At 38.0% G+C, this 25,696-nt stretch overlaps 1 long non-coding RNA gene across 1 annotated transcript; it reads right to left on the bottom strand.

Annotated features, from left to right (window-relative positions):
• Positions 1-6,439: 6,439 nt before the first annotated feature.
• LOC108948424 (uncharacterized) lies at positions 6,440-6,874 on the bottom strand. The gene is made up of 2 exons (XR_001973149.2): positions 6,731-6,874; positions 6,440-6,639 (listed from the first exon to the last, which is right to left on the bottom strand). It is a non-coding gene; the product is annotated as an uncharacterized lncRNA (long non-coding RNA).
• Between the last annotated feature and the right edge of the window lie 18,822 nt (positions 6,875-25,696).

Here is a 25,696-nt window from a genome sequence, read left to right as displayed (position 1 = left end):
CTATAGGAAGCTAGCTCAACTGACTCAGTCGTAGTGGCTTTCATTACCCTTAAAGTCCTCTGCATCCTATCGATAAATACCTGAGGGTCCTCGTTTGGATCTGCTCCAGTGAATACCGGAGGGTCCAAATTAATGAAATCACGAACCCTCGCACTGATGGCCCTATATGTATGACCAATACCTACTTCCTGATGCCGAGATTGTGCGGCTACTAATCGAGTCAATTGCTGAATAACATCTCTCATCTCCTGAGCCGGTGCATCTGGCTGAGGAGCTGGTTGTACAGGGGCAGGCGCTGGGGCTAGTTCTCCTCGAAGCTCTTCTGGAGAGGGCGGCGTATGTGAAGTCTGAGTGGAATCTCACTATGAGACTCTTCCCGAGCCCTGGTAACTCATGGCGCTCGACTGGTAGTCTCATTAGCCACGGACTTGCCCTTCTGGGCGGCTGTAGCCTTCTTAGGCATCATTGAAAGCATAATATATCGTTAGGAAAATGAATCCTTATATCACACGATCTAAGATAATAAAGGAGGATAACATCCTATATGTCCTGTAGCCTCATGTCTATAAGTGTGGTGCACAACACACCCATAAAAAAGAGTCTACTAGACACGGTCTATAGACAACCCTAGGACAGAACTGCTCTGATACCACTTTTGTCATGACCCAAATCGATGGGCCATGACGAGTGCCCGAGTCCTACCTGTCGAACACCCCTAAGCATACGTCTAAGATATAAACATGAATTAAGGGTAGTTCATGAATAATATCTGCCATTAAACTACTGAAGCACGTGAATAATAAATGTGAGGAAAACATGTCCAAAATACATATATACATATACATGCGGAATACGATAGGGCGAGCCGACAAGGCTGCTATAGACAGTATATATCCAAAACTGGAAACCGACAAGGCCACATACTATCCAACTATACATGATTGTTTATAGACCTCTAATAGAGTGTACAACTGTATATAGGATGAGACTGGGTCCCGTCGTACCCATATCTACATACAAAAGTAGCGTACCAAAACTAATAACAGCTCTGGATCAAGGAGCACACCAACTCTCGCTGATCAAGGATCATAAAAAGGGGGACCGTCAGCTTGTCTACCTGCACCTGTGGGCATGAAACGCAACGCCCCCAGGCAAAAGGGACGTCAGTACAAATAATGTACCGAGTATGTAAGGCATAAAAATCAGTTTATAAAAGACATAAATGAAACATGGAGTAAAGGAATCCACTTGTAAGTCTAAATAACTTTGTGAATGATGAAATATTTATAAAGCCATGCATGTGCGTATAAATATCTTATCATGCATAGGTATATGCGTTCATAACATCATCCAGTCTCTGAGGGTATCCCGTCATATCATCTCGGCCTATGTGGGCGAAATCATCACGTATACCAGCTGATCAGGTGGTGGTGAGTATATAACGCCGTAACCTTTTCCTATATCCCATATACATATAATATACACGTATATAACGCCATCTGGTCATGGGTCAATGTACATGTATAAATGAATGAAATGCATAAGAAGTAAGTTTATAAGACTTCTCGGTATGTCATAAGATCAATATGCCTTTTGATAAATTTTATCAACTAAGTATTTTTCTGAGACCCATGAACAGAAGATATAATAATAAGTCACACGGGGAATCAAGAACATTGATACCTAGAACTTCTATGAATAGAGTCATTTATGAAAGCTGTGCGTTTGCTCATTTCGTTTGTATCGTATAAATCATGTTAAGAAGAAATAAGGGATAGACTTAACATACCTGAACCTATTATCTTGAAAATCCCTCTAACACACACTAATCGCGACGAAACACGTAACGACGGATCGGAGTAGGGAAAATACGTATGATATTCTTGAGAAAGATTGTACCGTGTTCTCTTAAAATCGCAATTCTCACGTTGCTAAGTAGTCTTGTATGAATTTTATAGCAAATCACGTCTATCACATAATATAATTTTTGCTGAAGCTTTGTTCATTACACTGTAGAGATACAAAGTGAATTAGAGAGGTCTTTAATATCTTTGGGTGTGAGCCCCACTTATGTGGTGACTTAGCTACAAAAACCTTCTAAATGTGGCACCTTTTACATGAATTAAGAGTCACAATTTTGGCTTTGATCAAGACCTCAACTGCTGCCACATTGGGGGGCTTACTAAACTTATCCAAAGATTATATCTCCCACCAAAAATTATTAATTACCCAATTATCCACATAATTAAGAATTATCTCAAATTACTTAAAATACTAATCACTTTTAACACACTTTATACACCTTACTATCATGGTCATGTGATACCTGGTATGACACTAGTCCATAAATACCGGGTATTATAGCTCGGATCGTATTTTATCCCAAATTGACAACCTTCAACGAAACTCATTTTCTTTGATTCGTTTACCCTTTAACCTTCACGGTACTTACTTATCGCTTGTTATAAATGGAATAAATGCTTATAACCTCAAAAATAATCTCATTCCCGAGTCTACATCGATTAACTTACGACGAAACTTTAACGTACGAAAACGCGAAATGTAACACTTTTAATGGATGCAAGTATACTTCTACAGGATGATATGGATCTTTAATAGGGATCTTCTTTACTACTCAGCTTATGGTGAGCCCGCTACAGTTCTAGTGGGTGTTTGGGTCTAGTTCATTTAATGTATTTAGGTATCTATTATCATAAAAGCTCCATGTACACTGTGGGTCATGTAATTAAAGATTTGAGTTTTGTCATGTATTTATGTTCACAGTATTTACAGCTATTTATAAAGTTGTGTAACCATCATGAGAAAGAATTTATGGGCCATTGAGCCAAATGTACTCAATATGAAAGTCAAGATCTAATTATGTTATGGTAAATCATGCATGAGTAATGATGAGAGGTTAATGTAAATTAGGCTTGCTCGACTGTGTTTACTCGGTTGAGGGCCGGTCGCGCTCCCTGAGTTCGGGGCGTGACAGTTTTGCTATATGGGTAGGCTGGGGCCGTGTCTCGACCATCTTTCGTTGTCAAATACTCTTTGAGGCTTTATAGACACAGGTTCATTATGTATAGTATGCCATAGGCCTTGACGCCTCATATGTATTCATGTTTTGAGTACGATGGTTTGCTGATACATTGTTTGCCCACTTACAGTTATGCATAACGAATTGTGGCCATTTTGGCTCATGGTAGTTACAGAAAGAATGAGTTCAGACAAGTCGACCTATGTATGTTCTAGTTTTCATCGAACGATTATGAGTTACAGGGTGGTTTTCTCAGTTCAGTACGACACCGAGTAATAGCCACGCCTTCCCAGGTTGGGGCGTGACCAAGTGGTATCAAAGCAGGTCGTGTCATAGGGAGTTTACAAAGCTATGTCTATTAGAGTCTCATTTATGGGTGTGTTGCGCGCCATACTTATAGTTGAGAGGCTACCATGAATTTAGGAAATGTTACCCTTCTTTCGTTTCGAGATTGTGCCATAGAGCTGAGTTATAAGAAGTCAGTATGAAGCTTCTGCCAGATTGTGTATGCACCAGAAGTGCAAGATTATAGTAGAGCTTTAAGGTGTGGATGTAAATTCTACCTATATGGAAGGGAGGTTATGAAAGCGACAAAAGATACGATGCGAGATTTAAAAGTAAGTAAAGTAAATGTGAAGAAGGTACTAGATAGTCAAGTGCAGAAGGTTGTGAATAATCCAGACTTTAGATAGAGGGCTAGAAGCATCGTGATTTAGTATCCAGAAATGATAGTAGTGTCGTCAGTAGCACATCCTCCAGCCTATGGTTTTCAGGTACCGAGAGGTCTACTTACGAGAGCAAAGAAGAATTAGAGGCAACGTGATGCCTCGCTTGAGGTTCCAAAATAACATAAGCAAATCTATGGTGCTAGCAAGTTAAATAAAGGTTGCGAGTAGTATGAATAGATATGTGTAGGTTGCAAGATAAAGTATGGTAGAGCGATAAGGTTTTAGGTAGACAGGGTAAGGATAAGAAAAGGTGAGTGAGAAGGTAACGAGAATAGGTAATACCTCGGGATTAAGCCCATCATAACAAGAGAGTTGATGATTTTTGTAAGTTATAGAAAGATCAGTATAACCTGAATGTACTTGGAGGAGTTTAAGACTAGGAGTATTTAGAAGAGATGGAATACTGCCCTAGTAATAAAATAAGAGTGTAATTGTGATAAATGATAAGAAGATGATGTTTAGGAATATATCATTCGATTGAAGTAATGATTCAACGAGTAGGGATTTTATGAACTGCACGAGATTAGAATACCTCCCATAAGATGAATCACGTTGAGATGCTATGAAATACGGTTATTGAAGTATTGCATCGTCCCTAAGGTGGATCCAGCAAATAACTTCAGATGTTAGCCGACGAGATGTGAGCCCTAGTGAAAATGTATTATGTAAGAAGTTTCAAGTTATCACTAGTGGATTATAGATAAACAATAAAATGAATCAACAATATATGGATAAAAGTTCCAAAGTATGAGACGAGATTAGGCTGTCATTCTTAAGATGAGCAGTAATGAGAAAGTATTAAAGGACTTAGATTTACACATATAGAATAAGCAGCGAGAGAGTAACCTCGAGTCGGGTAGAAGACCTCAGTAATAATAAATCGAAGTAAGTGTTATTGTATAGTATGACCTACCTAGATGCAGTAAAGCCATAAGGATAGATAACCGAGGTTATGAAACAAAATATAGTAATAGTTGTAAGTTCAACAAAGTACCAAGTGAAGAACTTCAGTACACCTATAGATGCCCAAAGGGACAACTTGCCATAGTTCTGTATATGTTCACAAAGTGAGGCCTAGGGATTGACTAAAAGTTGGACGAAAAGGGAGATAAGAGTCGCGTAGGCGTACGTATAAGGACATAGTCATAAAGGCTGCATGATAGAAGGTAGCAACAGTTACGAGATTGGAAGAATTATGATCACAAGTCGTGATGTGAGAAAGAGGCCTAAAGAGGGGAATGCCTTGGCCTTCGGATTTATTCATAGGATAGTTGCCTAGATGGCAAGGACAATTTTAAAGTATTTGTAAGAGCTGTAGGTTATGAGACTGATAAGAGCATCAGCCAACATTCGAGGATAAATATTTCGGGGGAGATGATGTAACACCTCATGTTTTCGTACATAAAAGTATATCGTAAGTAAATTGATGTAAGCTCGGAAATGAGACCATCTTTGGAATTACATAAAGTAAAGGTTATAAATATTTAAGATCATGAACTTCAAGTATCAATAGGGTTGGAAGGTTTAGAAGCAAAACGAATCGAAGAAAATAAGTTTCGTCGAAAGTCTGCAAGTTGGGAATGTTATAACCTTTACTTTTGGGGTGATACTAGGGTGATTAACATGATAAGAAGGTGATGTTATGAGGTATTTTATTCGTATGATATTTATGTATTAATTTTAGAAGTCAAGCGAGTTGTAAAACAAAGGTCGATGAAAGTCGTCACAAGTTACGTTCATAAATTTGACTGAAATTTGGGTCTAATATCAATATGTTTTTCTCCCAATATACTTGGAGTTAGGGGGTGATCCATCCAACAAATTGAAGATCTACGAGTCTAGTTTCCAAAGCATTAAACCGTTTATCGATAGAGTATAGAGATATTTATATTTTTGAGAGACTACACAAGCAGCTCTATTAGGGACCCACAAGGTCGGTTGAGGATTATCTTGTTACTAGGTAGGAGGTGCCCGGGCCCAAAAATTATTTAGTGTTATTGTTAATATTATTTTCAAATATGACTCCCCTATGCATCTAGTTATGCTATGTTAGTTTTGTGTATGATGATAGATTTATGACTTTGAGGGTTACTTGTAGTCACATTCAAATTTGAACAGAATCTATACAATCTGATTCAAAATGTTGCAGAACTAAGAACACAATTGATTAACCTTTAAACTACATCAAAAACCAAACTAAAATTAAACAAGATGTAGTTTTTCTTGTTGCTGCAATTCTACCAGTAGTATTAGGTCCCTGATAGTTTTCGTGCTCTTAAGAAGTGAAATGATTTTGCTTTACACTCGAGACAGCAAGCTGATCAAGCAAATGCAAAAGTAGAATACGTATTAGTACGTGTGCATAATACAAATTATTAGAATGTGAAAAGTAGAAAGTAACACGTACATAATACAAACTATCAGGTAACATTCTGATATATTGTCTGTATGTTCCAGCACAATCTTTTTTTCTTCTTTTTTCATGTTAGGCAAGAGGGCGGCTGCATTAAAATGTCATGATTTAATAAAATAGAGTTCTTAATTTCAACTTCTAGTAACAATGGCTTCATTATTAGTAGATTAAGATTTTTCTAAATAATGGTAGATTAAGGCCACAAAAGAGAGTATTGTATTGTAGCACAGAAGGAGAAAATAGGACAGTGAACAGATATCATTCAAAAAAGAACTTTAGATAACTGTAGAGTTCAAATGTGATATGAAGCAATTCAGGAATCACCTTATTTCCTCAATAAGTAGATACTGAGATCTATGAGTAGCAAAAAGGTATACCAATTTCAATTAATCCTAGACACTAAATATGAGCCAGCCAATTCGGGAGCCTCTTCTTCTTTGTTTCTGGAAGGAAGCAACCTAATATGATAACATGTAAGATGTGACTTAGTCAATCTCTTCTTTGCTAATTACTAATATTTCCTATTCTTCATGTTCTGCCTATCCTAACCGTAAAAAGGAGCAATATGGGAATCAATTCCACACCTGATAAAATAGTAATGGAACGTCATGCGTCTTTTTCACAAGAGATGGTAGAAACTATATACAATATAGCACAACAGGCTTCTAAGTGAAACAAGTTTTTCCAACATTCACGTTAGGAGCAATTTGCATTTAAACACATACACGAACAGATAATATTGCATAGTTATCTACACAAAATGTGAGATATTGTACTGCAGTGAACAACTGTGTTAAAATATGGTTTGAGTAGAAGCGTAACAACTACTCTACGTTACCAAAAGTAGTCACAAATGCCATAGTTTTTATGCGAGCTTCATTGCACTTGGGTTCTGTCTCTTGACTTATTAGTATAAATAATAGATTCAGTATGATCGAAAAAGAAGACATCAAAATATGTAATTTCATGTATAGATAATAGATTCAATATGAGCGTTCCTATACTGGAGTGAAAATGTTCCAAAAAGCTTGATGGCAAGAAAAGTTGGAGAAAATAAAAAATATACCATGAGCCTCAATCAGGGCAGTTTGAAGATGTTCGAAGAAAACAACAGAGATGAAAACATATAAGGAAAAACAACTAGAGTGGATATAGTATTAGTCAGAGATGATTGAGAAGCCACTACTAACAAATATCCGTTTTGTCACATATAAATGTCCTCATTGATAGGCATTTATTGGACAATTTTCAGATGTTCTTTAACCTTTTGCTCCAACAAAAACTAAGGTAAAACTTAAAGGTAAATACTGATATGAATAGTCAGTTAACCACTGCTCCAACCTAAAACCCATAAGGTTCTTACAGTAAGAAATTCACCGAGCTTATGTAGCAGGGCCAATGAAGATAAAATTGTATATAATTTGACAAACAATTGCAACCAAACATTTATCCAATTACAACAATTTCTACCCAGCAGAAATTCCAAAAATTTTGAAAAGAAGAAACCAAAATGTCACGACCCAAAATCCGATTAGTCGTGATGGCACCTAACCCAACCTGCTAGGTAAGCCAATTAACCACTAACCAAATCTAATGACAATTAATAAAGCAATTAAGTAAAGAAATATCTGAATCTAATACATTCCCCAAGAACTGGTAGTACACATCATGAGCTTCTAAGAATAGAGTTTACGAAGCAGAAATGAAATAAATACATCGTCTATTTGAAAAGTACATAAACAGAGTTTTATAGATCTAAGGCTACCGCGAACAAGAGGCAGCTACTACCGGGATGCAGGTACATCTTCAAATCTTGCTCCCATCGATCACAGCAACATCAACAGCCAACATTTCCACGCAAGGTATAGAAGTGTAGTATGAGTACAACCGACCCCATGTACTCAATAAGTAACAAATCTAACTTTAGGTTGAAAGTAGTGACGAGCTAACACAAGATCGGGTCCAATACCAATATCCTACAATAGTTCATAACAGCATAATACAAATAATAAAAGATGTATCTCAGAAGTAAAATGCTCAGCTCGTTCACAGTTCTAGAAAAATAGTCATGATTTTCAAGTATCTTAGTAAAAACCCAAATTTTTTACCGAAAATGCCAAAAATATGAGTAAGTTTGAAAATTTTAATTTTTCCAAATATACTTTCCACAATAAATAAGATGTTTCATTTTTTTTCCAGATAGCAAGTGTGAAATACCTCTCTATGCCCACATATCAATGTGTGTAAAAAGTTATGAATGACGTGATACCGTACAACATGAGAAAAAATACATCTCTATGCCTGTATGTCATGTGTGCATGCCAATGCCATGTATCTCTAAGATGAATCATGTACTCACACTCTCAGAGTACTCAATCTCATTGTCTCACACTTTTCACTCATCATGCTCAACCACTCGGTACTGTATATGGCCCATACGGCCCAAGGAAGATCCATCCCGGAATATATACATCACTGACCATCAGTCACTCAGTACCGAGGAAGGCCAATCCGGCCCCATGGAGAAGATCCATCTCCAGGTATATAAATGCTTCGGACAAGATCCATGTCCAGGGAATATCCATCCCTCAATATAATCACCCGCGCTTACTGGGGATGTGCAGACTCCGGAGGGGCTCCTACAGTGTCACGACCCAAAACCTAACCCGTTGTGATGACGCCTATCGATGGTACTAGGCAGGCCGACGTTCTCAAAATACTCAAGTAATTCAATAGAAAAGGCGGTTTAAAACTTTTTCATAGCAGAAATATTTTATAAAAACCAAAGTTGAACTCAATATAGAATCAAAATACGGAAACTAGCCCCAAACATCGGGGTGTCACTAAGTCATGAGCATTGTTACACCCTACATTTTCGTATATGAAAGAACGCCATAAATAAATTGATGAGAGCTCAAAAATGAGATGTTACATCCCGTATTTTTTTTTATGCTAATATTTCGTCGTAAGTTAATCGACGTAAGCTCGGGAACGAGATTATTTTGGGATTATAAGTATTATGCCATTTCAAACAAGTGATGAGTAAATTTGTGAAGATGAGAGGGTAAGCTAATAAAAAAAATGAGTTCCGTCGAAGTTTGGCAATTTTGGAATAAAATACGGCCCGAGCTAAAATACTCGATATTTATGGACTAGTGCCATACAAGGTACCACATGACCGTGATAGTAAAATGTATAAGGTATATTAAAAGTGAGTAGTATTTTAAGTAAGTGGAGATAATTCTTAGTTATGTGGGTAATTGGTTAATTATTGGGTAATAGGACATTACCTAGTTAATTAATAATTAGTGGTGGATTAATTAAAGTCTTTGGGTAAAGACTAAGGTCTTTGGATGAATTCAAAGTGTAAAAAACGTGGCAGCCCAAGGTTGTCTTGATCAAGTCAAGAAATGACTCTTATTTCATGTAATTAGGTGGCAAAATTGAGGGGATTTTGGTGGCCAAGTCTTACAAAGTGGGCCCCACACCACCAAGACTTAATAATCTCTTTAATTCACACAAAATAGAGATGCTTACATCAAAAGCTCCAAGAAAACGGATCTTCAACAGAAGCAATGAAAGACTTCTCAAATTCATATGAGATTTTGATAAAATTCACAAAAGAGAGACATATTTATCTTCACAAGAACGTAACTAGCTTCAGCAAACTCATTCAAAACAATAGCAACGTGAATTGCAACAAAAATTTCTTAGCATCCTAGCAACGTAACATTTTTGCAATTCTAAGAAAGTCCAGTACAATCTTTCTCAAAGATATCATACAAATATTTCCCTACTTCGATCCGCCGTTATGTGTTTCGTCGCAAAAGACGTGTGTTAGAGGAATTATCAAGAATCGGTCCAGGTATGTTAAGGCTATCCCTTCTTTCCTTTTGGCATGATCTATACGAAATGAGCAAATGCACAATTTCCATAAATGACTCTATTCATAGAAATATTAGGGGTGTCTATATTCTTGATTCTCCATGTGAATTATTATTATATCTTCTGTTCATGGGTCTTAGAAAAATACGTATTTGATAAAATTTATCTGACAGGCATATTATTTTTATGACATTCCGAGAAAATCTTATTAACGTATTTCTTAAGGCATATTATTTTTATGACATTCCGAGAAAATATTATTAACGTATTTCTTATGCATTTCATGCATTTATACATATACATTGACCCATGACCAGATGGTGTTATATACGCGTATATATGTATATATATGTATATGGGATATGGAAAAAGGTTACGGCGTTATATACGCACCACCACCTGATCAGTTGGTATACGTTGATGATTTGCCCACAGTGGCTGAAATGATATGATAGGATGCCCTCAGAGGCTTGATGATGCTATGAACGCATATACCTATGCATGGTATGATATTTATACGCATATGCATGACATTATAAAAATAAAATGACTCACAGAGCTATGCACACGTACATGTCGAGTCTTTTACTCCATGTTTCTCTCATGTCTATTATTTACTGATTTTCATTCTTTACATACTCGGTACATTATTTGTATTGACGTCCCTTTTGCCTGGGTACGCTGTGTTTTATGCCCGCAGGTCTCGATAGACAGGTGAGAGTCCTCCGAGTAGGCGATAAGCTCAGCAGAGGATATTGGTGCACTCCATTTGCTCCGGAGTTGCTTGTTTGGTCAGTATGATTTAGATGTGTATGGTTTGGTATGGCGGGACTCTGTCCCGACCTTTATGATTATTATGTACTCTTAGAGGCTTGTAGACATATGTCGTGTAGGTGAAAGATTGTACGGCCTTGTCGGCCTATGTTTTGAGTTTATAAATGATGATGTTGGCCTATTAGGCCCGTATGTCACGTGTATATGATAATAATAATAAGAAAGATACGTTACAGTGGTACTTGGTTGAGTAAGGTACCGGGTGCCCGTCGCGGCCCATCGGTTTGGGTCGTGACAAGCATCTAGACAAAAAAATTAATACAACCAGTGTCTAAATACCAATACAAGACAGAAAGAAATATAGAAGGAGAGATAAGGTCTTGCGGACGCCAGAAGCTACCTCGTAGTCTCCGGTACTCGATCGCACCCGAAATCAACGACCTCCGTGATCAAACATACCTGGATCTGCACATGAAATGCAGGGTATAACATGAGTACAGCCAACTCAGTAAGTAACAGAAATAAATAAGGAACTAAGAAGCAGTGACGAGCTATACAGTACAGTTCATTTTCAATAATTCCAGCAAAGAATAGACATACTTTTAAATACGGCAATTTAAGTCAAATTAGTTTTATACAGTTAAAGTGCAGGTACTTCGGATATAGAAACTTGCAGAAATTTTACAACAATGACAAATAGAAACTAAGTGCATCAACAATTGAAAAGCAAGTACAATCTCTCAGGGCAACAGTCACTCAAACCCTCAACAACTCGACACTCAACTCTCAGCCCTCAATGCACACGCTCAATAGGTACCTGCGCTCACTGGGGGTGTTCAGACTCATGAGGGGCTCCTACAGCCCAAGCGCTATAATTCGCATGGACAACTCACGTGCTGCACGGATAACTCATGTGCTATAATATCATATCTGGATCTGCACGGACAACTCACGTGCTGCATGGACAACTCACGTACCATAGTATAAACATAAGGATCCGCACGGACAACTCACGTACATAGAACAATACCTCACAACCAGGCCCTCGGCCTTACTCAGTCATGAACCTCTCTAGTCTCATAGCTCTTAATAAAGAAAGGAAAAATAGCCCAAATCAAAGTGTTACAGTATATCATCAGGGAAAATAGTAGAGACTGAGGTAAACATGTACAAGAATCACTATGATGGAATATAACTACCGGGAGCAGGAATATAGCCTAAGCATGATTTCTAACATGAAAGGCAATCAAGTTTTAGCAGACACGAATGCATATAAACACAAATAAAGGCTATTAGACTTCACAGTCTCCCGGGACGGACCAAGTCTCAATCCCTCACGGCGTACATCCACATGCCCGTCACCTAGCAGGGGTGCCACCTCCAAATAGTCACATTATACCGAACTCTGGGTTTCATACCCTCAAGACCAGATTTAAAACTGTTACTTACCTTAACAGTATAGAACTCCTACTCCGGAATGTTCTATCCTCTCGAACCGGCCTCCAAATGACCCGAATCTAGCAACGAGCAATAAAATATGATCAATATGAGCTAAAGGAATGAATCCCATAAGGAAAATACCAATTTATAGGCCAAATCCTAAAATTCACTCAAACCCGGCCCCCGGGCCCACGTCTCGAAATCCGATAAAAGTCATAAAACCCGAAAGCTTATTCACTCCCAAGTCTACCCATACTAAATTCATCAAAATACGACCTCCTTTGGTCCCTTAAATCCTTAAATTAAACTCTCCAAAATCCCAAGCCCTAACCCCCTATTTTCACCCCTAAATTTCACTAATTAGATGATAATACAATGGGAAAATACCATAGATAGGAGTATTAGAGCCCAAGCAACTTACCTCACTGAAAACCCTTGAATCTCCCTTCAAAATCACTCCAAAAGCTCCAAACACCGACTTGAAAATGGTGGAAATGAACCAAAATTCGCGAAGTGTTCTATTTATAGTTTCTGCCCAGGTCTTTCGCACCTGCGGCTAAATATGCGCACCTGCGGTGCCGCATCTGCGCAAGAATGTCCGCACCTGCAAAAAATCATTAAAACCCCAAACTTCGCACTTGCGCTCCGTATCCGCATCTGCGACCACGCAGGTGCGAAAAAGACCTCGCACCTGCGGCCACTACCTGGCCTCCTCACTTCCGCTTGTGCGGGCACCTATCCGCATCTGTGGACTCGCAGATGCGACCTCTCTTACGCACCTGCGGACCCATCCTACCTCTATACTATCCGTACCTGCGAACTCCCACGCGCGCCTGTGACCTCGCACCTGCATCTCCCCTTCCGCAGGTGCAGAAAACACAAGAAGCTTCAGAAACCAGCAAACCAGCTATCTTCCAACACCAATAATTGATCCGTTAACCACCCGAAACACACCCGAGGCCCTCGGGACCTCAACCAACCATATCAACAAGTCATATATCAACATACGAACTTAGTCGAACCTTCGAAACACTCAAAACAACATCAAAATACCAAATTACCCTCGGATTCAAGCCTAAGAACTTCTAAACTTCCAAAGTCTACAAACGACGCCGAAGCCTACCAAACCACATCCGAATGACCTCAAATTTTGCACACACGTCACAAATGACACTACGAGCGTACTCAAACTTCCAGAAATCCATTCCGACCCCGATATCAAATTTTTCACTGCCGACTGAAATCGCCAAATTTCCAACTTCCACCAATTCAAGCCTAATTCCACTACGGACCTCCAAATAACATTCTGGACACGCTCCTAAGTCCAAAATCACCTAATGGAGCTAGCGGAACCATCAAAATTCAAATCCGAGATCGTTTACATATAAGTCAATACCCGGTTGACTTTTCAAACTTAAGCTTCTACTTTAGAGACTACGTATCTCAATCCACTCCGAAATTATTCCGGACCCGAACCAACTAACCCGGTATACCATAATATAACTGAAATGCATAAAAGGAAGCAAAAATGGGGAAAATGGGACTATAACTCTCGAAAAGACCGGTCGGGTCATTACATACAGCCCAAGCACAATCATAAGCTAGATCCAGGCATAAATAAATATAGCATGCTGCGGCGTACAGACCAATCTCAAAACTGTAACTCATAATCAGGATCTCAGCCTCACTCAGTCATCAATCTCTCATGTCTCACTCACGGGCTCACAATATCATGAAACTAGCCCGACAACAATGATATGATGTATCAATAAATAACAACTGAGACTGAGATATGATATGAATGCATGAATATGACTGAGTACGAAATATCAATGAAATCAGTGAGATGACAGCAAGAAACGATCACTATGGGTCCCACAGTATCGGCATAAAGCCTAAACATGATATCTAGCATGATTGACAGCTCAATTACTTTATCACATGGTAAAAATACGGATATCAATAAAGTAGGACCTCTATACAGTGCCATGGAAGCAACAGAGTCCCAATTCACATGGTGTACGCCCACACGCCCGTCACCTAGCATGTGCGTCACCTCAATACCAATCCATAACACGTATTTCGAGGTTTCATACCCTTAACACTAAGATTAGAAGAGTTACTTATCTCGAACAAGCCAATTCCAACATCGAGCAAGACAAGCGATGCTCCAAAATACCATCCCGCATGTTCCGACCACCGAACAGCTCGAAACCCAATTCATATGGTGAAAATTGCTCCAAACGTCGCCTAAACCATGCTCCAAAATCCGAAAATGGGTGAAAAATCACGAACCCTCAAACTTAAAGGGTTCTGCCCTGCCAATCCGCACCTGCGGACAAGAGGTCGCATCTGTGACCTTCGCTTCTGCGAGAAAAATCTCGCTTCTGTGAGAACAGCTTGGCCAGCCATAATCGCTTCTGCGAGAACAGCTTGGCCAGCCATAATCGCTTCTGCGATGCCTAGGACCGCACCTGCGGTCGCGTTTATGCGCGCATTGGCCGCTTCTGCGGGCCTCTTCACCCAGCCTCTTCTCGCATCTGTGACGCCTTTGTTTCACCTCCAACTATCGCACCTGCGAGCCCATTTTCGCAGGTATGAAAACACCAGAACCAACAGCCTTTAACAATGCAATGTGTAATGAAAATGATCCGAACCGCATCCAAAACTCATCCGAGGCACTCGGCACACCGTCTGAATATACAACAAGTTCCATAACGCAATACGGACCTACTTGAGGCCTCAAAATACACATAACAACATAAAAACGACGAATCACACCTCAAATCGAAATCTATGAACTACGAACTTTCAAATTCAATAACTCGTGGCGAAACATAGCAAATCAATCCGGAATGATTTTAAATTTTGCACACAAGTCATATTCGATATTACAGAACTGCTCCAACTTCCAGAATAGGAATCCGACCCCGATATCAAGAAGTACACTCCCGGTCAAACTTTCCAAAATTTTAACTTTCGCCATTTCAAGCCAAAATCAACCACGGACCTCTGAATCACAATTCGGGCGCGCTCCTAAGTCAAAAATCACCCAACGGAACTAACGAAATCATTGAAACTCTGTTCCGGGTTTAAATTCACAAAAAGTCAAACTTGATCAACTCTCCCAATTTAAAGCTTCAACAATGAAATCCATTCTTCCAATTCAATTTCGAATAACCTGAAAATCAAAACTGACGAATCACATAAGTCATAATGCATCATACAGAGCTACTCATGCCCTTAAATAACCGAGCGAAGTGCAAATGCTCAAAACGACCGATCGGGTCGTTAAACAAAACTTACCTTATAACTATAAGCTAAGCATAAAGAGTGAAAACATACAATTTGAAAAGATTTTTGGTCAGGCAAATTAACTGGGAATAAGAGCTCCGTAAGTTTAAGCTAATAAGTTATAGCCTGTTTTTCATTGTACTATCTAATACCATATTTCTTCTAAACTTTTGTCAAGAAAAAAAAACTCTCAAACTACTTAAAAAGGTATTCCCAAAGTTAGTCTTCTTAGTTGGGAGGTTTAGGTGGTATTTTATTTCAATATTCTAAAAACTTAAAATCCTTTGAATAAGGTAAAGAATTTCAAAAACAGAAATATTCAAATTCCTTTAGAAACAAACACCATCCCATCCTCTAATTGCAGAAATTGCTATTGAATCATTGGCAATAACAAATAAGCTTATTAGCTGAACTATGACTAGTAAACACAACATTCGAATACTAAATTCATCTCTAGAGATTATTTTTGGTAGAAAATAAATTTTTTTAAGCTGTAATAAAATGACAGACCTTTGATCGCCAGAATTATACTTCGTCTGATGTACTGTCTTTCTTTTTCCATCCATTCATGTAGTGAATACCTCTTATATGCACCTAAATACCTAAAGAAAGACTGAAGAAAAAAAAATCCAGTTATTTAAAAAAGCTTTTGTTCAGTTTTTTTAGTTTATCCTCAAACACTTTTGCTACCATAAAAGTCCCCCCCTTTGTCCAGCTGTGTTACAGTATAAGTCAAATATAGGCAGAGTTAAACATGTTTTTTTGGTTCTTAAGTTAGCAACATCAATCAAATTGAGAATGGTAGGAATCTTATGTGTAATAGTGTGATATATTGTGGGAAAGGAGTAGTTCATAAGTAAATGATTTTAGAGCTTACTTCTGAATTATAAAAGCTAACCAAAGTAACAGTTTGGAAATAGAATGTACAAGTATATACCTGCATATTTTTTTTACTTACAACTGAGGAAGTTGGTACTTTTCTACAACTTGTAATTTAAATATATTCCTAGGGTGTCAAAACCTTAGCAGCAAGAGAATAGATAAAAAAGGAACAGTGAATCTGGATTGGAATCGGTTACCCTCTAAAACGCCTAGAGAGGAGCCAAAGTTGCAAAAACTTCCTTTAAAGAATGTCATCCGCTTCAGCAGTGCTCAAGCTAACTCTAGTACCCAAAAATAAAGAGAACCTAGAGAAGGCAAATATTTTCAGAAATCTTTTTAAGGTTCTGACCTATATCATCTTCCAAGTAGTAGTTATGATATAATTTAGCTCCAGGGAAATGACAACAAAAGCCATTGATATTCCTCAAGACAATAGAGATAAAAATAAATCACAAACACTTAAAAAATAGAGAGGACAAAAGTATGCATAAGAAAGTTAATAGAAACGGTAATTCATTGAAGAATTTATTCAAACACCTAGAGAAGAAAAGACATTCATAGTAATTTTATTCCTTCAAAAGCCACCAGTAACTATTGGCACATCTAATTACCAAAATAAAAGTAAACTGATACTGGAAAATAACTTGGAACTTAGCTAAAAGAAAAAAAATCACAAAATGACATATTAAAAGACACAATCTTTAAACCAGTATTTCAGGTCAATTTGGTTCTAAGAAAATTGAAATTGGAAAATATCTTGGGAGACTTAGCAGAAAGGGAGAAAAAAATAAAAAAAAAAGGGCATATATAAAGACATAATCTTTAGATGGATTAAATCAAGAATTCAAGAAATGATCAAAACTATTAGCTCAACATGGATAATTACGATAAATGGATCTATTAATTTTAGAGAACAAAAATGATTCAGAACATTATGAATTGACATGGGATTAGCTGATATGTAAAGAAAAAGAAGTAGACAGAAGTTTGATGAAATTCAGATAAAGATACGTTCAACAAATAGAATAAAGTAGACGGGGCTTCTTCATTATCTTCTATAACTGTAATTTCTAGTTGTATTATGTAATTATATCAATATCAGATATAATAATAATTTATAACAGAGAAATAAAAAAAGTTGTTGAATTGCATGGTAATTTATACACATACGGAAATTTTGGTACCTCAAAGTGATCATTTGAAACAAGGTTAGTCTAAGGGGATTAGAAAACAACTTAAGTCAATTTTAGAATTCCTAACAAGGGATGCGCCACAAGAACTCTTTCATACACTACTATAATTCAGAGAATTCTAACAAAATATTTCACTCCTTTTCTTTGTATATTAGTTATGGTTAAACTTTCACTTTTCAAAGTTGTAAAGAGAATCAAATTACCCTTCGCTAAGGAGATTTAACGGTGAAGTTCCTCTGCCAAATGAGTTTCATTCCAAATAGCCTATTCATGATTTTGTTGGTTTAGCCAAGAAGTTCGTTACATATTTTTGTCTTCTACAAAGTCTTAAATCCAGATAAACAAATTATTAAAAATAGAGAACAAATCAGAACCCAACCTTAGTTTATTTTCACCTTTTTGAAATGAATCTTATAGTAAACTGAAGAAAAGATTGCTAATCAAGCCAAAACCCCAAAGATCTGAACTTTTTGCAGAAGAACTGAAGTTTTGAATAGAGGAAACACAATAAAGCTGAAAGAGAGGGTAAAGATAAGAGCACAGAGGAAAAATTGGAGAAATCCAGCAGAGATAGAACTAACATATAAGAAAATTAGAAGTGGCTCTAGTGAACGTAATGAAAAAAATGCCCTGATGATGAAGCAGGCATGTTGACCATCAAATGTCTGCTTATCCTCACTTATATATTAGTAGTAGATATAAAGTAGTGGACTTCATCTCCAAGCCTCATTTTCGATCCAAATCAGACCTAAAACTCTCTCTAGACCTCCTAAATATATCCATAGGGTTTGGAATCCAAATCAAAGGTGGAGAAGGTGCAACAAGTGGATTCAAGCCCTAGAAACCCGAATTAATCGTTAGTTTGCCACTTTCTCTCTTCGTGGCTGATTGAGGAAGATATAGCAACGTATTAAGCTATGCAAATTGCGTATTTGTGTGCTATAATGTATGTTCTTTATCCCTCTACTTGGTTTGAGTCGTATTTAGGCCATAGCATGCCTATGTTGAAAGAAAATATGTTTAACTTGAAGTTGGAAGTATGTTTGAGGTGTTGTGCGTATGGGACTATTTTGGAAGGTTTTTAAGCTAGGTTTAGGCTGTTTCTTGATGTAGTAGCTTGGATATGCTTTTGTTGATGTTTTTATTGTCATTTTTGGTGATGGTTTGAATTGGAAGGAAGTGATATATGTGCTGTCCAATTTTTTGAAAATCATAGTTGTGTTGTTGTTGATTGTTGGACTATTTCGGAGACTTAATATGATTATTGTTTGGGCTATTTGGTGATTGTTGTAACTTGTGGGAAGTTATATATAAACATGGGAGGTTCTGTTTATTTTATAATAGAATAAAGTGTGTCGTTCAAATGCTATAAGATATGGCATTCATATTGTTACAATAGTATTGTTCATTGCTTGTAGACAACAAAGCTGCAGGTTAAGTTCGCTTGAGGATTGGACAAGATATTATGAGTGTATGTTAAGGTTAATCGTTCCTTCTTTTGGCATGATCCAAGTAACGAAATATAAACGTAATGTTATTCCATAAATAGTTCTACTCTTAGAAGTTAAGGATGCCTACGTTATTCATACCTGTAAAATGTAATTCAAAGCATATCTAAGTATGTTCCTAAGTCTCTATTGAGGCATACGATAAAGATGTTAATGTTCATAATGTAATGTTATATGCATCTTCATTTACCACCGATCTACGATCGATTAGGCAGTTATGCATTTACAATCGGGCTACGACTGGTCGGACAATCATGCATTTACCATCGAGCTATGTTTAGCTGGCCAGTTGCGCATTTACCATCGAGCTACGACTGATCGCGGAGTCATGCAGTTACCACCGAGCTACGTTCGGTCGGGCAATTATCACTAATCAGTTGGGAAGTCATGTTACAATATGGCTAATAGTTCCAAAGAGAGGCATTACATATATAAGTATAGTTAGTATGCATATCATGGCCTTCGGCGGCACTTCAGAGGTTCAGGTTGATTCTTATATTTCTTCCATTGATGTTGGCTTATTGTTATGTTTCAGTTCTGCCTTACGTACTCGGTATACTATTTGTATTATTTTTTTGGTGTGGATGTTGCATTCTTGCCTACAGGTGTAGGTAATAATTTTGATGAGCCCTCATTGTAGAAGAGGTTAGAATTCAGCGAAAGATCGGTAAGACTCCACTTTATTCAGAGTGCAGCCGAGTCTATAAGTCCTCGTGTTAGAGGTTTGCTACAGACTTATGGGTAGGTTGGGGCCATGTCCTAACCATCTTTTGATGTCAAATACTCTTTGAGGCTTTGTAGGCACATGTTCATTATGTACAGTAGTATGTCAGAGGCCTTGACGGCCCGTGTGTATTTATTGTTTAAGTACAATGGTTCACTGATACAACGTTTGCCCACTTACAGTTACACATTACGAACTGTAGCCATGTTGGCCCATGATAATTATAGAAATAATGAGTTTAGCCAAGTCGGATTATGTATGTTCTAATTTTTATCGAACAATTATGGATTACAGAGTGGTTCTCTCGGGCCAGTACGACACCGAATGCCAGCCATGCCTCCCCAGGTTGGGGCGTGATAGAAATATAAAGAGAAAATAATATAAAACTTTATTGGGGCTTGACAGCACGACGACAGTAGCTGGGTAGGTGGGGGACATGGTGGGAGTTGGGTAAGTGGAGGATGGAGGTTGGTGGACGGAAGAAGAAGAGGAGTAAGGGCTGCCGCACGATGGGGGAAGGAGCGGGGCTGTGAGAGAAGGAGGGAAGAGAGAAGGAGAGAAGAGAGAAGAGAGAAGGAGAAATAGAGAAATGGGGAAAAATTGGCCCTGGCCCCCACATCTGAAAATAATGAGATTACCAACCGAAATTAGTCGTTAAATTTCAGACAATACATTTAAGTACATTTTTTGATCGTTTGACAGAAAATATCGACCAAAATTAATCGATTTTTTATTTAAAAAAAAAAAAGAAAGTCTGGTTGAATTTGACAAATAAATACCGACTAATATCAATCGGTTATATGGCAAAATGATTGTTTTCCTATATTAATATATACTTTAATATTAAGAGATGTTTGATCCATTTTAACGAACATTTTGATATATATATATATATATATATATATATATATATATATATATATATATATATATATATATATAGACCCAATCCGTCTTTTTGTGCTTTAGTATTTTGTGCGGTAGTTTAAGAACTGGAGTAGCTTCATATGATATATTATGACTTGTGTATATGGTTGGTTTTAATGTTCGTAGGGTTCGGAATTGATTTGATAGAATGGTTCTCATTTGAAAGCCTTAAGTTGGAAGATTTAACAAAGGTTTGACTTTTGAGTAAACAACCTCAGAATCGGGATTTGATGGATTCAATAGGTCTGTATGGTAATTTTGGACTTGGACGTATGTTCATATTTGAATTCAGATGTTCCTAGAAGGTTTTGGCTTTATTTATTAAAAGATGGCAATTTGAAAAATTAAAAAGTTCATAGGATTGATCGGAAATAGACTTTGGTTTTATCGAACTCGAATTGTGGTTTTGCGATCTTGTATAGGTTTATTTTGATGATTAGAACTTGTTTGCAAAGTTTGGTTGTGATTCTTGATGTCCAAGTGTGATTCGGACGAGTTCGGTAAAGTTAGAATAATTGGAAGTTAAGAGAATGATTTTGATCTTTGATTCACTGTTTTGTAACGATCCGGCCAGTCGTTTTATGTATTGTAGTCTAGTTTCCCCATTTATTGCCTCTTATATGTATATTTGTGGTTATGTGACTTGCCGGGAAGGTTGGATTGGTTTCGGAGAATTTTCGGAGTGAATTGGGACACTTAGTCCCAAGGTTGGAAGCTTAAGTTGGAAGAGTTGATCGGAGTTTGACTTTTGTGTAGACGACTCCAGAATGATGTTTTGATGATTCCAATAGCTTTGTATGGTAATTTTGGATTTAGGCATATATCCAGATGTTAATTTAGAGGTCCGTAGGTTGATTTGATGCATTTTAGGAAAAGTTGGAAAGTTGAAGGTTGAGAGGTTTGGCCGAGATTTGACTTTGTTGATATCGGGTTCGGATTTTAGTTTCAGGAGTTGGAACATGTCCTGTCACGACTCCAATTTTCCACCTTAGGATGTCGTGATGGCACCTAATCTCTAAAACTAGGTAAGCCTAACAAACAAGATAATAAGAAACAAAGTAACGGCCTGAAAACAAGATATAAATTGATAAGTCTCATAAGAATCTCAATACTGAACCACAATACAATATTTTCCTAAAACCCAGTGAGACTGAGTCATAAGCTCTACATAAAAGTACTAAAATCTCGATATACATCACTATTTGAATAAAGGATAAACAGTAATAAGAGATAGCAAAAGGTGACTGCGAGGCCTGCGGACGTCGAGCAAATATACCTTGAAGTCTCCAAAAATAGCTGAATGATGACTAGCGTCTGACACATGCAGATGTACCTGGATCTGCACAAAAATGTGCAGAAGCGTAGTATGAGTACACCACAACGGTACTCAGTAAGTATCAAACCTAACCTCGGTAGAGAGTGACGAGACCAGGTCAAGACACCTACTAGGATAAAGAAAACTAAACAGAGTATAGCATAGTCTAAATATGGAAAATGAGGAAGTAAATGACAAGCAAACGGTTTAATAGTGTAAGCTTTCAACGATAATTTAAGCGGTGAAGGCAACAAGGAGTAAACACATACTGAAACAACAAGAAGACAAATACAGGTAATTACAAGTAAAACAATGAAGAAACAACAATAACTATTCATCCAGCAAGCCTTTTTAACATGGATTGTACAACAAGAATGACATCTGAGGCACTGCCTCATATTCACATTTCACAATTTCAATCACAATATTTCCTTATAACACTGCGTGAGCCTTGCATTTGGTTTTAAAAATTATTTTTTCCGAAATAGCTACACGCATTTCAGCTCCCTTATCTCACCGCGTGGTTTCAAGTAATTCCCTCACTAGCAACACGCGTATCAAGCCCACCTTATCTCACTTCATGCGTATAAAACCTTATCCTTATACCACTGCATGCGTATCAATATCACAACACAACAACAACTCGCACCATAAGTGCCCATATGCCACAACTTGCCAAATCAACAATACCGATATTTCCATAATAATTAGACCACGACTCAATCACAATGTGTACAAGAATCTCAATAATGACAAAATGAATGAGAAATGCTCAACAACGAACGATATCTCAAAAATCAACAACTTCAACCTTAATGTGATAATAACTTTCACAACTTCAATGCCAATAATCCAACAAGAAGATAATTCCCACGAAATCACAACATCAAGTAAGAGTAATGCAACAATAAAGAGGTAACACGACAATAAGGGAGGTAACAACTTCAACCAAAGCATATGAGAGAAAATATAACAAAGTAAGAGATAGAACAAGTGCTAACAACTTCAAGTAGAGCATATACGAGTAGATTAACAATGAAAGATATAACATGTTATGACAGTTCAATTAAAGGCATGGAAAGAGTCTAAATAGCCTAAACCGGCCAAATACCACATATAGCCGGTGTACACACTCGTCACCTCGTGTACACATCTTCCACAAAACACAAATAACATAATCAACCCAAATCCTAAGGGGTAGTTCCCCCCCCCCTCCCCCCACAAAGTTAGGAAAGATACTTACCTCAACTAGGCTAAATCAACCCTCGAAAATATATTTTCCCCTAATGTCACGACCCAAAATCCACTATAGGTCGTGATGGCGCCTAACGCCGCCATCAGCAAGCCAACGGTGATTGATCAACTTAATTACTCATTTTATTACTTTGAAATCATAATGTCCATTAATTAAATAGTATGAAATAGAATTTACAGGGAAAAATGATAATATTTACATGAACTACAATAATGAACGACCAGTAGGAACCCCAAAACTCAGTGTCACAAGTGCATGAGCATCAACTAAGAAATATAATAAAATACAACATCTATCTAGAATACAAATTAGACAGGAGAATATAAATAACTCTGATGGAGACTCTGCATGCTGCAGATCGTAACATGGAATGCAGCTCACGGTAAAGTCCCTGCAATGGCCGCGCCTTTGCGCCCAAAAGACTACCAGACATATATGTACCTGCACAATAAGTGTAGCAAGTGCAGTATGAGTACGTAAATCAATGCATAACCAGTAAGTATCTAGCTTATCCCCGGAGAAGTAGTGACGAGGGGTCGACATCGACACTTACTAGTGGTCCAATAAATCATGTACAGTAAGAAGTAAACAAATGTGAGGCAGAGTAAGTAAACGAAATAAACAAGTATAAATATGTGGTACAATTATCCTCTCGACAATAAACTCAAGCTCTCAATTAGCTGTTATCTCCTCAACCGGAGCATATATATATAATGGACCTCACCAGATAGGTCGTCACAAATTCAAATTAGGAAAACTCGCAGATACACTGGCTTTTTGTCAAATATTACGCACGATTCCGTAAGAGTATTTTATAGAAATGCCGATGCGTACGACCTGATCCCATCATACTGTGTGCACTGCCGAGGGTCGAACGACACGAATCATATATGCATCTATTAAACTGCCGAGGCGAATGACCCACTCCCATGAGAGTGTGGTACATATTCCTGCCGAGGCGAACAACCCTATACCATTAGAATAAGAAGCTTTAATGGGTCCTTGACCCCAGTCACAAATAAACGCGTGGGTTATGAATTTTAAGGAAAGCTTTTCGATGAAAACACATAGCGCGGGAGAAATTTGTAAGAGGAGTACAATTATTCTGCGGCTAATCATGAAGCCCGACAAACCTCTACAATAGCAAGTCTATCACTCTACGCAGGTCTAGTCTCAGGTCGTAACGCGAAATAAAGGAATTAAACGAACAAAGATAACTCCTATAGTACAATTATAGCATGGTGTGAACCAAAGTATACCCGTACAATAACATGAACCTAGCTACGTATGGACTCTCGTCACCTCGTGCGTACATAGCCTACGCAACAAGTAACACATATCAAATACATCACCTAGGGGTAGTTTTCCCCTCACAGAGTTAGAGAGGAGACTTACCTCGCTCCGAAATTCCATAACCGGCTCCAACGCCACTCTAACACCTCAAACCGATGCCCGTCTCTCCAAAACTAGTCAAACAATTCCCATAATTAATCAATTTATAATAATTTCCAACTCCGCTCGAAAAGTCAATAAAGTCACCCCTCGGGCTCGCGTGCCCGGATTCCGAAAATTTTCGAAGATAAACATTACCCATAACATTACGAACTCAAATGTATAATTTATTCCCAATTCCATGTCAAATTTTGTGGTCAAAAATCCAAAAATACCAATTCTAGGTTTTCTCTTAAAATCCCACAATTTCCACAATTTTTCATGTATTTACAAGCCCAAATTCATTAATTTAACTCCCAACTTGTAGAAATTACTTACCTCATGATTGACGATGAAAATGACGCTCCAAAATCGCTCCAAAGTCGGTTTTCATGGAAGAAATGAAATGAAATGAGCCAAACCCACGCACTTAAACAAGCCCTCTGCCCAGCGATCATCACGCCTGCGGACCACCAGCCGCACCTACGAAAAAATCCATCGCAGGTGCGGTTCTCTCCAAGCGAGGAAAATCTTCTTCTGCGGTCCACCCCACGCTCTTACGCTCTCGCACGTGCGGAGACCTTCCGCTTCTGCGACCCCAGCTGCCCAACTCATTTTCCGCTTCTACGGAGCATCCTTCGCATCCGTGGGATCGCAGATGCGGAAATATCCTCACATCTGTGGCCATCCTAGCTCAGTCCAAATGATGCTTCTGCGACCACAACGCCGCACCTTCGGGCTCGCACCTGCGTCCCTTTCCATACATGTGCGATTGTACCAGATCCCAGCTGCTTCAGTACTTCTCCCAAGTCCAAACTCGACCCGTTTTCAATCTGATTCGCACTCGGAGCCCCCGAGACCCCATCTAATCATACCAACAAGTCCCA

The sequence above is a fragment of the Nicotiana tomentosiformis genome, chromosome 2 (genome assembly GCF_000390325.3).
Source record: "Nicotiana tomentosiformis chromosome 2, ASM39032v3, whole genome shotgun sequence".
In the NCBI taxonomy this organism is placed as follows: domain Eukaryota; kingdom Viridiplantae; phylum Streptophyta; class Magnoliopsida; order Solanales; family Solanaceae; genus Nicotiana; species Nicotiana tomentosiformis.
The sequence above is the reverse complement of the archived record's forward strand: the minus strand, read 5'-3'. Positions and strand labels throughout refer to the sequence as shown.